A 17,023-nucleotide genomic window follows, 5' to 3' on the forward strand; every position below is an offset into this window, starting at 1 on the left:
TCAGCGATATAGCAGTTTCAAATGTTCAAATGAAGGCTTACACTAGAGCCGATGTCCAAGCTCCTTCACCAATAAACACTGCGCAGAAACGCTAACAGCCTCTTGATTAAACTTGAAGCTGATAATTTAGAGATATGGCAGTTTCCAAAACCAAAACGCTGAGCAACCGATATATTGATGTAAACAGCATCCCAAGCATAAACTGGTTTACTTAGTCAGGCATAAGACCAAAGCCCAATGGTTGGCAGTGCTAAAACCAAATAACCAAATGACTCAACGTTACTCCAAAAATAATCTTGAATGCAAAATATAACAAAGTCCCAGGTAAACAAATGATAAGCACTTTCGGAAGTTCCTTCATCAGATCACAATTGGATAGGGACACCATTGCTTGTATTTATATGAGAGTTTTAACCAATAAAATTCAAATGAGGAACAACGCCTCCATGGGTTTCATCTTCATCCACTAAAATTCTTGCTTCAATCACACACCCACCATTCAACCAATGGTAGGTCTCCTTGTCTTCAATATTGGCTTAAGTGGAATAATGGCATTAAGGCCAGGGGCTCGATCTGCTCGTAAATTCACGATCCATTTGGTTTCACAAACTTCTGTTTTATTCACTATATTACCTCTCTTGGTGTTTTCAATTATATTTTCAATAGCTTTAAATAGAAAACTATGATTCAGATTTTCTAATACATACACCGCCAAGGCATTGTGAATGTCTCCTCTTCTAATATCCCCCAAATGCCGCAATATTCTTTTTCTGAAGTTCTGGTTGGTTTTTCCAACATAGAAACTTGAACATTCTTTGCAAGTGGCCAAATAAACAACGTTTCTGGTGACACATGTAGCTTTGCAGTTAAAAGTAAAGACTCTATTCATCCCTGGACAATTAAATGTGTTACTACTATCAATGTGTTTACAGGCAGAGCAATTGCCACATTGATAGGTTCCTTTTCTCCCTATTATAATGGGGTTCTGAAACCCATCTTTCATACATAGGAGACGTTTAATATTTTTCTTATTTTTGTAGCTGAAGTGCGGGTTGTCTTCTAATATAGAACGTATCCTAGAATCTTGAGTTAGAATAGGCCAAAACTCATCAATGATGTCTTTAACTTGACTATTATCTGTGCTATAGGTAATACATTGTCACGTATAAGGTAAAGTATGGTTATCTTTCTCTTGAAATGTAGAACTCCGTCTGTTCTTTACATAAGATTTATTAGTATTAATAGCAATATCCTTCTCTGAATACCCTCGTGCTCGAAGACAATTCTGCAAATTGGTCATATCTTGCTGGATCACAGATTCCTGTGTACATCTTTTATTAATCCTTACTATCTCATTCTTCATAATGTTGTTGGTAACATGTCTAGGATGCATGCTACTTTTATGGAGATAATTATTTCTCCATGTAGATTTTCTATAGAGTGTAGTCTCAACACTACCATCTTGTCTTAATATGATACTCAAATCCAGGAAATTGACCTGCTTATGTGACACTTGGCTGGTAAATTTCAAGAATGAGGTAGTTCCATTCAGATACTGCTGAAACAAGTTAAAATGATCTTCACTACCTCTCCAAAGGAGAAAAAGTTCGTCAACAAAACGGCCATAGTATTTTGCATTCTTTAACCAAGGGTTACATTCACCAAGAATATATTCACTTTCCCAGTTTGAAAGGACAATATTCGCATAAATGTTCACACAAGGTGTGCCCATCGGTTCGCCCCATCATTGCAAATAGATGGAATTCCCATAGTGAAATATATTCGTGTCCGATATAACTTCCAATAGTAAGCATATTAGATTGGCATGTGCATGATCTTTACTTTCTTCTTCAATGGTCTTTCTCACTGCTTCAGTATCAATGTCATTAGTTATTGAGGTAAATAAACTAGTGATATCCATAGTGACCAATAGCAAATCTTCTCTCTCTTCCAAGGTTTCTAAAGTCCATGATAGTTTCTCCATGAAATCATCCGTATCCCTCAGTACACTAGGAATTTTCAGCAAAATCTGCTTGAGACTTCTCTCCACAAACAATGACATGGATTCCGTCAACTATCCTTGTCCTGATACTATAGGTCATAATGGTGGATTTATAGGATTTTTATATACTTTAGGTAACCCACTTATAGAGGGGATTGTGGGATAGTCCACATTAAAAAAGTAATATGACTCCTCTGTTATACTACCCTCTATAAGCATAGAGTACAACAGATCTTGAACCTTACTGATCTGCTTATTCAGACTTGATGTATCAATCTCCTTATAAGTCACTAAATCACTAAGCATATCATACATTTTCATCTAATACCATTCAGCAGAGAGAACCACAATAGCTCCTCCTTTGACTGCTGGTTTTATCACAATTTCATTATTATACTGCAAGTCTATCATGGCTTGGACATCGGCTCTAGTGTAAGCCTTCATTAGAACATTTGAAACTGCTATATCGCTGAATTATCAGTTTAACTAAGAGGCTGTTAGGATTTCTGCGCAGTGTTTATTGGTGAATAAGTCTGGATATCGGCTCTATTGTAAGCCTTTATTTGAACACTTTGAGTTTGTTTTAAGACATTGCTACGATATATTAATAAGTCTTCTGACTTATATTTACTGAATTAAGAAGAGCTAAAATTTTATGGTGTTCCATTTACGAGTTAGCTCAGAACACTTGCAGTGAATTATAAGGCACTTTTCATTACAGATATATTTTTTGGATGCTTGTTCTGTTATACTAGGACGCATTCGAATGTACTTGAAGCTTTTAACTATAATGAGACATTTGTTACACTGTTGCAGTCTGAACAATACTTTTTGAAAGCAACAACGTTTTATGCTTTTAAAAAACAGTATCTCTTTGGGAAGTTTCACTTGGTGGAAAACCAAGCATTGGACGTTCTTCATAAGCACTCTTTTAAATAAACAATTTAAAAATGACTATTGTTGTGTTCAATACAGCTGTGGAGTAGCGGTGTGATTTTTACTTATTTACTTGCTCAGATTTGCTCACCGCTACCTTATCAGTGAGCTATACATTTTACTAGTATTTTCTTTTTTTGGTATATACTCACTGAACATGGCGGAAAAAACATGAAAGAATAATGAATGATAGAGCACGGACTGTATTTACATTTATGTCTGGTAATTCGGAGATGGAAACCATGGGAGGGGCTGCTAATCCACTACTACAAGTTAACTTTGATACTTTCTCTGAGACTGTGAAAAGTGATTTTGCAGATGGGGCCAACTTCAATGTTATTCTAGCTGAAGTGGAAACAGCTGCATATTGTTTGAAAAGATTAACTTGGCAAAGATATCATATGGAAGCAAGTATGCATAAACAGGTGATTCCAAGAGGAATGAGAGTTAAGTGTATGCCAAGTTATGGCAACCAATATCCTGAGTTACTGGCAAAATGGCAAACAATAAATTTGGAAACTAGCTTACGCTATATGCGTCTACTAATTAAATTTTTCAAACCAGAAGAGCTGAGAATTATGAAGCTGATTCAGGAGAAACAGGCTGAATTGGAGAAATTAACTCTGACTGATTCTCAGTTAATGAAGTTAGAGAATTTACAGTTTAATTTGAACGTGTTTGAAACTAAACTGAAAGAACAAAAAATTAAGAAATTATCCAGAGATATTATGGATTTTAGGCAAGGCCGGATATTTGATTGGCCTAGAGAAGAAAGACGCAATGATCCACACCCATCTAAAAGGTATGATAAAAGAAGTGACATAGGAGATAACAATGGGGCAAGCAACTGCCAACTACTAAAGAGCACTTACCCGAAGAGGGCCTGCTGAAGACACCTATTTAATTAGAATCTGCACAAACGTTTGATGTGATAACCTCAGAAGGGTCAAGTATTTGTTTAGATTTCCCCCTAGAACAAGGGAATAAATCTAATGATATAGATATTTCACCTGAGATGAATGATAGAATCTCAGGAATAGGTACCGTTCCTAAGAAAGGGGCTAATCATATACCATTGAATCAACATTTACCGGTTTTCCTGAAACAGACATTTTACAGGAATCCGCATTCAATGAGCCAGGACAGAAAGCGGAAGAAAGTAATGAATTAAATTGCAAGTCATTAGTCATTAATCTGTCAACTTATTCTTTGAAGCAACATGAAATAAGTTTGCTGGAAAGAGGCTTATCTTTTATTCCCTCATTAAAATCTGATTTGAGTGAATTTGCCATAGAAATGAAATACTTTGCACGTAATGTCACTCTGAAAAGCATTTTTGGGAATAGAGAGCAAGAAAACAGAAAACTTGGGAAACCAAGTGCTTTTGTCCCTACAAATCTTCCAGCAGTAGAATTATTTTCTTGCATATGTATACATGCAGTAGAACAGCAAAGAACCAAGAAGAACTCTCATCACTACCATAACTTAACAATCCAGGAAAGGCAAGCCATGATAGACTTGCAGCATAATGATGAAATTGTGATAAAACCAGCAGACAAAGGAGGAGCTATTGTGGTTCTCTCTGCTAAATGGTATAAGATGAAAATGTATGATATGCTTAGTGATTTAGTGACTTATAAGCAGATTGATACATCAAGTCTGAATAAGCTGATCAGTAAGGTTCAAGATCTGTTGTACTCTAAGCTTATAGAGGGTAGTATAACAGAGGAGCAATATTACTTTTTTAATGTGGACCATCCCACAATCCCCTCTATAAGTGGGTTACCTAAAGTACATAAAAATCCTATAAATCCACCATTACAACCTATAGTATCAGGACAAGGATAGTTGACGGAATCCATGTCATTGTTTGTGGAGAGAAGTCTCAAGCAGATTTTGCTGAAAATTCCTAGTGTACTGAGAGATATGGATGATTTCATGGAGAAACTATCACGGACTTTAGAAACCTTGGAAGAGAGAGAAGATTTGCTATTGGTCACTATGGATATCACTAGTGTATTTACCCCAATACCTAATGACATTGGTACTGAAGCAGTGAGAAAGACCATTGAAGAAGAAAGTAAAGATCATTCACATGCCAATCTAATATGCTTACTATTGGAAGTTATATTGGACACAAATATATTTCACTATGGGAATTCCATCTATTGGCAATGATGGGGCATTGCGATGGGCACACCTTGTGTGAACAGTGACACGAATATTGTCCTTTCGAACTGGGAATGTGAATATATTCTTGGTGAATGTAACCCTTGGTTAAAGAATGTGAAATACTATGGCCGTTTTGTTGACGACCTTTTTCTCCTTTGGAGAGGTAGCGAAGATCATTTTAACTTGTTTCAGCAGTATCTGAATGGAACTACCTCATTCTTGAAATTTACCAGCCAAGTGTCACATAAGCAGGTCAATTTCCTGGATTTGAGTATCATATTAAGATAAGACGGTAGTGTTGAGACTACACTCTATAGAAAATCTACATGGAGAAATCATTATCTCCATAAAAGTAGCATGCATCCTAGACATGTTACCAACAACATTATGAAGAATGAGATAGTAAGGATTAATAAAAGATGTACACAGGAATCTGTGATCCAGCAAGAGATGACCAATTTGCAGAATTGTCTTCGAGCACGAGGGTATTCAGAGAAGGATATTGCTATTAATACTAGTAAATCTTATGTAAAGAACAGATGGAGTTCTACATTTCAAGAGAAAGATAAACATACTTTACCTTATACGCGACTATGTATTACCTATAACACAGATAATAGTCAAGTTAAAGACATCATTGATGAGTTTTGGCCTATTCTAACTCAAGATTCTAGGATACGTTCTATAGTAGGAGACAACCCGCACTTCAGCTACAAAAATAAGAAAAATATTAAACGTCTCCTATGTATGAAAGATGGGTTTCAGAAACCCATTATAATAGGGAGAAAAGGAACCTATCAATGTGGCAATTGTTCTGCCTGTAAACACATTGATAGTAGTAACACATTTAATTGTCCAGGGTTGAATAGAGTCTTTACTTTTAACTGCAAAGCTACATGTGTCACCAGAAACATTGTTTATTTGGCCACTTGTAAAGAATGTTCAAGTTTCTATGTTGGAAAAACCAACCAGAACTTCAGAAAAAGAATATTGCGGCATTTGGGGGATATTAGAAGAGGAGACATTCACAATGTCTTGGTGGTGCATGTATTAGAAAATCCGAATCATAGTTTTCTATTTAAAGCTATTGAAAATATAATTGAAAACATCAAGAGAGGTAATATAGCGAATAAAACAGAAGTTTGTGAAACCAAATGGATTGTGAATATACGAGCAGATCGAGCCCCTGACCTTAATGCCATTATTCCACTTAAGCCAATATTGAAGACAAGGAGACCTACCATTGGTTGAATGGTGGGTGTGTGATTGAAGCAAGAATTTTAGTGGATGAAGATGAAACCCATGGAGGTGTTGTTCCTCATTTGAATTTTATTGGTTAAAACTCTCATATAAATACAAGCAATGGTGTCCCTATCCAATTGTGATCTGATGAAGGAACTTTCGAAAGTGCTTATCATTTGTTTACCTGGGACTTTGTTATATTTTGCATTCAAGATTATTTTTGGAGTAATGTTGAGTCATTTGGTTATTTGGTTTTAGCACTGCCAACCATTGGGCTTTGGTCTTATGCTTGACTAAGTACACCAGTTTATGCTTGGGACACTGTTTACATCAATATATCGGTTGCTCAGCATTTTGGTTTTGGAAACTGCTATATCGCTGAATTGTCAGCTTCAAGTTTAATCAAGAGGCTGTTAGCGTTTCTGCACAGTGTTTATTGGTGAAGGAGCTTGGACATCGGTTCTAGTGTAAGCCTTCATTTGAACATTTGAAACTGCTATATCGCTGAATTATCAGTGTAACTAAGAGGCTGTTAGCGTTTCTGCGGAGTGTTTATTGGTGAATAAGTCTGGATATTGGCTCTATAGTAAGCCTTTATTTGAACACTTTGAGTTTGTTTTAAGACATTGCTACGATATATTGATGTCTTCTGACTTATATTTACTGAATTAAGAAGAGCTAAAATTTTATGGTGTTCCATTTACGAGTGAGCTCGGAACACTTGCAGTGAATTATAAGGCACTTTCATTACAGATATATTTTTTGGATGCTTGTCCTGTTATACTAGGATGCATTCGAATGTACTTGAAGCTTTTAACTATAATGAGACATTTGTTACACTGTTGCAGTCTGAACGATACTTTTTGAAAGCAACAATGTTTTATGCTTTTAAACAACAGTATCTCTTTGGGCAGTTTCACTTGGTGGAAAACCAAGCATTGGACGTGCTTCGTAAGCACTCTTTTAAATAAACAATTTAAAAATTACTATTGTTGTGTTCAATACAGCTGTGGAGTAGCAGTGTGATTTTTACTTATACACCTTCTATGCACCTCCTGTCTTTCTGAAATAATTTACCACTGTGACTTTTCACTGTTTTTCCTCTGTAGTTTGTTCTATTCCCTATATCCATGTACTATTCACACACACTTTTATTACACTCACTGCATACATTTTATGTGTTTTACCTGCCAGTATTTTTCATATCACTGATTGTTTCTATTATTTTTGCTGCTGTGATTTCTGTGATATGTGGCTCAGCCGCTCCATTCTCCCTCACTACACTCGGACTCATTCCACTCCCCTACACTGCCTCCAAATCCCACCCACCCCCTCAAGTCTTACGCTTATGCTTACATAAGCTCCAATCTATCTTCCCTGTCCCATCCACAACCTCCCTCCAATCTTCCTTTTAACCAATCAATACCACAACAATCACCCCTACTACTCACTCTCCACCCCCCACACTATAAACACCTAGCTACTCCACTGCATATGCTCCACACAGTAAGTATCTCACTCCATACTACTTCCCAAACATGTTCCACTACTGCTCAATAATACTTTTAGCTACAATGACCTCCATATTAATAATACTTACACACGCATCACTTACACAACTTACCCCAAAAATAGTTACCCCACTGATACATATTCTTCCAACTACCAAATACACCATCACAGCTTCCAGAATATCTCCGCTGGACTGTTTTTATAGAACTTACCCTATTACTTGGTCCCTAAACTCCTGGATTCTGCACATAGCACACCCTATGTCATACCTCTTACATCCACCACCTCCAAAAACTGAACAATATGTACTCCTATGTAATCCCTCTACTGTAACAATGCAGTTACATCCACCCCAACACTGGCCTTACCACTAATCAATCCTACAGAAGACACCATAATAAATTAAACTTTATGACCCTCAACATCAGAAGCCTAGGCAACAAAATATCCCCTATTCATGCCTGGATAGATCAGTACAAGCCCGACATACAAGCCCTGACTGAAACCTAGCTAAAGCCTAAGATACCTGACTCTGAATTCCTATCTGCCAACTATAGCATACTCAGGTCTGATACAACCCATAAGAAAGGTGGAGGCATAGCATTACTCTATTTTGACAACTTTAATATCACATCATACATAAATGATACCCCTACTTTTTCCTCTGCAATACCCCTCCTTTTTCCTCAGCAGAATTGCTGGTATCCTTCCTAAACCTTAATAATACAAAGAGAATCTGCATAACTGTTCTCTATGTCCTCCCAGGTCAACACTCCTGTTTTAGAAGATATATTCTCCTGGAACACCCAAACATTTCAACATGAAACTATCATTTTAGGAGACATCAACATAGACTGGCAAACTATCACATCCCAACTATCCACTAACAGCATCAACTTATATGTTTTTTTCTCAACTAAACTCCTGCCCTACTAGGTACAACAAACACTACACTCAACAATCTACCTTAGACTGGATCCTGGTATCACACCATTGTAACTTCACCAGTGCTGGTACATATCCAAATTCCCTTAGTGATCACTTACCTGCTTTCACCTTTCAAGTAAACACACACCTTCCAAAAACTCACACCCTAAAATCAGTTCATAATCTCACTAACTTCTCTGAAGACAGATTTATTGATCAACTTCACAAAATAAACTGGTCATCACTAAAGGTACTGCCACTAGATGAGGCAGCACACTACTTTAATAAATGCTTTCTAAAACTACTAGATACCTTAGCTTCAATTCGCATCAAAAGAATCAAAAACAATCCCATGCCCTGGCTAACTAAGGAATGTACAAACCTAATGGAAAAAGGGATGCAGCCTGGGTTCTGTGGAAACAAAGCAATAAAGAACAAGATCTAATTACTTTTAAGCAGCTACGTAATCAGTCATAAAACAAGTTATCAAAAATACAGATATAGTACAGTCACCTACAGCAGAAACAGAACCAATCCAAAAAAATTCTGGTCCACTATCTCACCTCTATCCCACCAGGAACTAAAAAGGAATCCAATATTTCACTCAATGCCCCTCCCTCTCATATTGCTGAAGATTTTAATATCCACTTCATAAAATCTATAACTGATCTTATCACTAAAACCTGTAATTCCTGCCTCTCTTCCTCCTTATCAACCCCTAATACTCTCCATGCACCAGGCCCAGACCCTCATTACCCTAATTGCACAGAACCCCCCTTCTGAGAAGCATCCCACTTTCTCTTTTCAGCCAGTACCTACAAGCCTCATAAATAGATTACTGCACAAATGTAAACTCTGCTCTACGTCTGCTGACAACCTCTCTCCTACATACCTAAAATTAGCAGCAGACTCCATAGCATACCCAGTCAGTATCCTGATTAGTCAATCCGTATCGGAATCCAAAGTTCCTAACATCTGGAAAAAGTCCCATACAATCCTCATTCACAAAGGAGGTAACTCCACTGAACTTACAAACTTTCGACCCATAGCCATACTTTCTCCCATCTATAAAATACTGGAAAAATGTTTTCATCTTCAACTCATGAACTACTTATAGCATAGCAACCTCCTTACAACCACACAACATGGTTTCCGTCCCTGCCACAGCACAACTACAGCCCTCCTAACCTTTACTGATTATATAAACAGAGCTAGAGACTTGGGTTGCTATGTATCTGTTCTATTTCTTGGCCTCCCAAAGGCATTAAATACCGTGTCGTACTCTTTACTCATGAGCAAGCTCTCTAACCTAGGAGTTGCCCCTTCTACACTACATTGGCTCCACAGTTATTTACACAATCAAAAACAATCTGTAAAATGGTCACGTTATCTCTCCCTTTCTAGCAAATCCCTCAAGGATCCATCCTAGGACCCCTACTTTTTAATATTTTCCTTAATAACCTACATACTGCATCTTCTAGTGGAGTACTCATCTGATATGCTTATGATTCCACAATAACCTGTACCTCTTGCACACTACCCCAGCTTTTCTCAGATACTCAACACCTTTTTCTGCTGTTGAATCTTGGCTTACTAACTGCCTGCTATTCCTCAGCACCAAAAAGTAGGATGCTACTTTTTCAGCCAAATAACTGTACTGCTAATCTAAACTACTTCAAAATTCTCTCTGCTTATAACACCACCATTGAAATTGTTCACCACACCAAGCTACTAGGTGTAGTCATAAACAATCAACAAAACATAAAGAAAACCCACCAGAAACTTAGCACACTATATAGAAACAAACACACCCTAACCTCTTCTTCCAAAACCACCCTCACCAAATCTTTCCTTCTACCATCTTTATGCTTTAGGGAGCACCAATACATACCAATGTATAGAGTTCCTCTAGATCCAAATTGGAACAGTGCTGTACCAAAGTGGCCAAGTTTGCCACCAACTTTAAAACGAGAACCCACCACTGCTTGTCACTAAAAAACCTAAACTGGCTAGAATCCCCTAACTACATATATATGCCTAACTACTAACACTCCACAACATGGTCTACAAACCCCTAGCCTGCCCAGCTCTAAATATCATCATCAAATCTTACAACCCAAAGAGAACACATGTCTACAGATAAAGAGCTTATCTCTGTATCCAAACCCTGTAAGACAGCTGGATAAATCCTCTTTGGATGAGATGTTAAACTAAGACCCCATCACACTGAGATGGTCGTATCACAGATGGATGCAAAAGATCCCATGGCACTTCTAAAAAAATAGAAGCTGTTCCCTAGTTTCCTGGCCAAATTTCCCATAGTCAGTATGAATACAATATCGAGTCTCCTCTTAAAAGAGTTCATTGGTCTAGTGGGACTAATCTGATCAACAAAAAGTATGTATGAATGAATAAATAAATTAATTATGGTTGTCACTATATCTCATTACGACTTTTGCACTCTGACCATTTGAATGCATCAGTAAGTGGTTACATTTATTATATCTCAATGTTTCTGCCACTATAAAGTAATCTTGGAGTTTTCCCAGAATCAGCTTAACGTCCCCTTTTTATAAGTCATGCTAGATATAAAATAATCTTTTTTTTTAACTTCCATGTAAACAAGATGGTAATAGCGCAAGTCACAGGCATCATACACGGCTTTTGGAACCTGGATTAATTTTCACTTTTTTTGCTTGAATTACTTTGATTTGTGTTTTTCAGAGTTGCTATTACCTTAACAGCAGTTTTAAATGATAAACCAAATAAACTAGATGAACAGCATGTCAGCTTCCAGTTTTTAGTCCAGTGCTGACAGACCCTCTCCCACATTTTTCCTGAGGTGCCAAAAGTATCATTGTAATCCAGATGCTGTTAACTGACCACTCTTGCTTCTAGTTCAAAGAACTATTAACAGACATTTAAACTACTTTGCTATTCAGCAATGTCTGCAGTGAGAAGATGCATGTTTTATCATGAACATTGGCAAAATGTGCTCTATTTGTTTAAAAGTATTTTCCTAACAATTCAGCACAAAGGAAAATAAGTCTGACTTTTTGCTTTTGAATTTGGGTTAATGATATATTTTTCTTTCTACCGAGGCACAGATGCCTTTGTGCATGACATTTTGCCCAACTTGGTAGCTACATCCTTGCTAGACTGTAGCATATCAACATGTCATGGAAACCATTATCCTTGAACATGATAAATTAGTAATTTTTCTGTGATGTGAACATTGCCAGGATTTGTAAGATTATAGCATTCACTGTTTTTCATTGAGAAATAGTCTTTCATTTTTAACAGTGGATTACGGATGAGTTAACATGCATCATCTACTTGTATGGTGTTTCAGTGATTTTTTTTTTCACATATCTTACATGCCCCACAAGTAAGCTGCTCTGTTCCTATTGTGCCCCATCAAGAAAGGGAGCCTGGATCTGCCACTGATAAAGACTGCAAGGCTTTGAGATGGTCCACGTTGTTTTTATGATTTAGGCCCTTGACTTTCTTAGTAAGAAATACTGGTGGGCATTCAAGTTGTGTCAAATGTTTGAAAGTTCCTGCTGAAAGGGGCATTAAACTCGATGGAGCTATAATGACATTTCTGTTATATAGTTAAGGATTAGTAGTAATGCATTCTTTTAAATATTGTTTTATATGTTTTATTCAGTGTCACAACTCTGCTATGTAATGTACATGCAATCTTTGTCAAGTACCTTAATGGCAGTATTGTTTTGTTTTTAATTTTTTTTCTTTGTATTCCTAAGTGCATGTCTTACTTTTTATTGTCTCTCATTGTGGCCAAGGTTATGGCTGAAAAGCATCCCCAGACCTGTTCACTTAGCTGTTTAACAAAGTATGTATGTATAAACTAATTGCTTGACTGACTGGTTAGTTAAGTATCTGAAGGATAGATAATAGCATAGCTTCAGTTTATGATTATGAGAGACTAGCAGAAATGCCTTACATGAGCTGCTGAGTAGGGACCAGAGAAGAGCATTTGGGAACAGACACGACTAGAAACAAAAGGACTGTGCTCATAGGTTAGAAGGGAGAAGGAGGATCTGTGGCTGACTTCATGTAGCTGAGTAGTGGCTCCACTCAGTCAGAAGGCAACTTATCAGAGGTTTGCACAGATAGTCTAAAAGAGCAAAACATGAGCTGAGATCCAGGTTTAAACAGAAACCCTGACAAAAGGCAGATGCATTTGGATTGTTGTTCACAAATCAGGATTAAGCAATGGGCAACAAGAGAAGAATTTCAGTGATTGATAATTAACCCCAGCCTTTGCAGAATGGTGCAGAAAGGAAAGTATCTCACTCTCTACTCAGTGGCATACCGCCTGTTCAGAGGCGATCTGTGCCTGACGTATAAATCCATGTCCAACCCGGAATTAATGGACATGCTGCACCTCAGAAAATCCAAATCCCATCGAGCTACGCGCTCGAGAGACTTGAACCTCAACACTGTAATAAATAGGACATGCTGGAGGGACAGATTCATAACCCAGAGGCTCCCTTCACTCTGGAATAAAATCCTAGTCCAGGTTAGACAGAGTCCCTCATTGACTCTCTTCAAGAGGAATCTTGATGAGTGGATGGAAGATCGTAGGTTTACCCCGGGTATCACTTCTGTGTCACTGTTAGACAGAGGCACAGTATACTAACCTCGAAAAAGGGCATAGCAAAATAAATTTAAAATGGGTGGCGAAAGCCAAACACATTCTGGCTAGGCTTATAAATGCCCTAGGGCAGATAGCCTAGTATGAACCTATGAACCTATGAACTATGAAGCAGTTGAACAGCATAGCATGCCACAGAGTAAATTAGTGCAGGATAGGACTGATTAGACAGCAAAATCAAGAATCTAGTGAGAAACAGAATGAGTGGTAAAGGTTGCAGGAGCACAAGAAAGAGACATGACTGCTGTCCCACTTAGAGGGCTCTGGACCTGCTGTCCCACTTAGAGGTCTCTGGACCATGCCTTACATCTCTGCTTAGAATATCTCATCACATCAACTCCTTCACTCCCTGCAAACTCTGCAATTCACTTAATTTCTCTCTAACCCTTAATTTCTCTGTTTAACCTACACTAGCCTGCACTAATTTCCTCTGTGTCATTCAATGCTGTTAAGCCATTTGCTACTGAATGTTCTTATTCAGTGTATGTAGCTGATGGCTGCTGTTCATGATGTTGGCAGAGGTAAGTGGGTTGGTATTAGGACTTGGAATCTGTGCGTGTGACTGTTGGTGGGTTTGGGTAAAGAGATAACTTTAGTATTGGGCTTGTTTGTAGCTGCCCCACACCCAATTTACTAATACATGCTAACCATAACCCTGCACGTTACCTTATAAAAACCCTTAAAACCCTTTCTGTAACACTATCACTATTCAGACAAACCATATTCTATAGTACTGGCATGATTTGTTTTTTTATTTTAGTGTAGATTAATGAAAGATGTAGACTGAATGCGTTAGCTATAAATTTAATGTGGGCTTTCTTTGTATTTTGGGTGTCTGCATTTTGATTTGTCAACATTTCAAACTATACGCGAAGCTGGTAGCAAAGTAATGCAAGCTCTGGATATTAGGAATCAGTAAAAGCAAACAGCTTTAATGAAAGTAATGTATAAAACACTCCTCAGCTCTATTATACAAGTTGGTATGCAGCAGATATATAAATATAACTTAGCTGAGAATGAATACAAATACACTTTAAACAAGTCTGTGGTTTTTTTTGTGTATAATAAAAGAACAGTTGGTGGAAGCTCTTTGGTAGTGGTGGATTTATGTGGAAGACAGCCTTCATTGACCCAGGTTACTGAGCGTTTACATTTGTTGTTTGCGAGTGTATGGTCACTTTAAACAAGTGTTTGTCAATGCTGAATATTTGCTTGCACTGGAAATGAATTGCACAGAGAGTGGTTAAAGATGTGCAGTTAGCACAGAGACAGTGCATGAGGTAGAAATATTACTCAGGAAATTTTGATTCGCATCTATTATATACAAGATGCTTATTACTGACACTAAATCTTCATTAATGGAGATGAAGATTGTCTCATGAAACAATGTGTAGCAGTTAGCCTTTTTGTTTCTTCCTTAGTGATTTGAAACCTCAAATCTCAGTACGCATGTACTTCTGTAGGGATCCATTTGAAGTGTTTGAGTAATCTTACCAATACATATCAGTAAAAGTCATTACATAGTACCATTGGGGGAAAAAGATGGATACTGAATCTTGTTGTATCTGTTCTGAATAAAATGAATACCATATTAATCAGTACACTTTCATACAGCAATATAATCTATAACAGAATATGGCTGGTGACACAGTAAAAGTATAAGCCAGAACAGGAGAGGTGAGTAAAAGTAAAACAACCAGAACAGAATAGGTCGAGAGAAGCTTGGAAAATATAGGTAGGTAGTTACTAGACTTGTAGTTCTGGGTATCATTGAGGAGCAGAGCACAAATGTCCAGTTGCTGCAAATAACTGTCTGGTTAAGGGTCCTGCTCAAGGTCTCTCAGTAGACAAATGAGGTCTGAGGGAATCAAACCCTGTAAGACAGGCACTACAGCCTTAACCCTCCATGTCAGACTGCCAGACAAAATACAAAACGCTGACAAGAATGTTTTTCAAAATATTTGAATTTGTTTGCCAAGAAAGTCTGACTGGGCATGGAACTCCAATCCAGTGAACCACAAAACACCTGGGAAAAGTATTTAAAAGATCATTAAGCTCATATTCAGTAATTCCAGTAAACAGATGCACTGCTTTTGCAATGTAAGTGATTTATCTATTGTAATTAAACTATGGTTTATTTCTTATGAGATGACTGAATGCCAGGATAGTTCAAGACTTGTGTTTGCTTTGAGGCAGGTTACTGGATGTAGAGCTCTAAGAGTTTTGTTTTCATAGCCTTTGTACTTCTTTCAAACTGCTGTTAATTTCAGCTAGTTTCAGGCCATTCATCAACAGAGCTAAGTGCCTGAAGAACTGTCCCACCCCCCTTACCATTTTCTTGTTGTGTTCTTGAACCCAGTTTTTTTTTGCTGTTTGCCCCTTATTTTAATTTGACCATACAATTCCCTCCAACTCCTCTTTATTTGGCTGTTTTCAGTAAGAACAAAGCTATAATTTTCTGAAGTCACCTCCTTAAGCTATTTAAATGCATTTGTCCTCCCACGGTATTCCATATATGCAGAAATATTGAGTGTACTGCCAGCCAATCCATTGTTACTGTTTTAAACTTAGTGTCTCATGAGATGCCTGTCCTTACTATAAATTTGCTTAGGAAGTGTCTCTCAGTATCATATCATCGGCTCATACTACAGATAACTAGAAGGTCTACTGAGAAGCCTATCCCCTTAGACTAATACAGCATGAGTAACCTTCTCCATATCTTTCTGTTTAGTGTTCAGTGCAATACTGAAAAGTATTAACCCATTTTTTTCTATTTTGCTTTTAAAATCTGGAATCTCTGGGACAAGACTACTAATTGCTGATGAGCCTTCTTTTGCTAGATGTTTAGCACTTGGTCTCCTAAAACAGTGTACAAGTGATAACCTTCTCACAGGTGACTTCATTGTCAGGCAAACTGACTTGTCACTTAGATGGCTGCACAGGGAGAGGGTTAGAGTGAGCGGTCTTTCAAGTACCAGAATATATAACATTACAAGCACTTTAAGGATCCTACTTCCTGACAAATATGGCTGCTACACGGTAGTAGTACACATGAGAGTGAATGACCTGAGATGTAAAATCAGGAGAGATATAAAAAGAGAACTTTCTATGCATGTTACATATGCAGATAAAGCACTAGACCTGAGGGGAATCCTTCATTCATCTCAGCTGATGACTAAATGTAAAGCAAAAACAATTGGCTTCAATAATTAGTTAAATAGTTGATGGCATCCTGGGGGGTACAGTATATGTCAACACTGTATGAGATGCTCATCTGTTCAGCTTGCTTCACTAAGGATGGCCTTTATCTCTTGTTCCAAGGCTTCTGCATACTGATGATAATGTTTGCCACCCTAGATACCGGTTTTAAGCAGAATCCAGTTTCTTGACATTTCATTGTAATTACCATATCAGTCCATTTTTTTTTCCACAATATGGTGGCTCTCCTCAACATCAGAAGTCTATGCAATACACTGCCTGATCTTGATGCACTCCTGTATTGGGAAAAGATCCATGTTTGTATAGTTACTGAGTTTTTGTTTAAATGTAAA

Source organism: Protopterus annectens, chromosome 14.part0 (genome assembly GCF_019279795.1).
Source record: "Protopterus annectens isolate FY-2018-M chromosome 14.part0, PAN1.0, whole genome shotgun sequence".
Classification (NCBI taxonomy): domain Eukaryota; kingdom Metazoa; phylum Chordata; order Ceratodontiformes; family Protopteridae; genus Protopterus; species Protopterus annectens.